The following is a 270-nucleotide window of genomic DNA, read 5'->3' as shown; positions in this document are numbered from 1 at the left end:
AAAGGACACGAAACAGTAAAATGATTGGTTTAAAAGAGGAAAAATGGTCGTGCTGCATGTATAACATGTACAACGACGTGAAATCACCAAATTCGACAACACTGATGCGAATATTTTATTCTCTATTCTTATTCTGAAACGGCTCGTACCAATTTATTTTTAGGATACTTCGGCCACCTTGTACGACGAAAGCAATCAAGAGAGACTTACGAATGAGCAAAGTTATATTTTGAGGTGACGTTTTCGTCGACGTTCCTATATCGAAGATCT

Source organism: Montipora capricornis, chromosome 3 (genome assembly GCF_036669925.1).
Source record: "Montipora capricornis isolate CH-2021 chromosome 3, ASM3666992v2, whole genome shotgun sequence".
NCBI lineage: Eukaryota > Metazoa > Cnidaria > Anthozoa > Scleractinia > Acroporidae > Montipora > Montipora capricornis.
Note: the sequence above shows the minus strand (reverse complement) of the source record.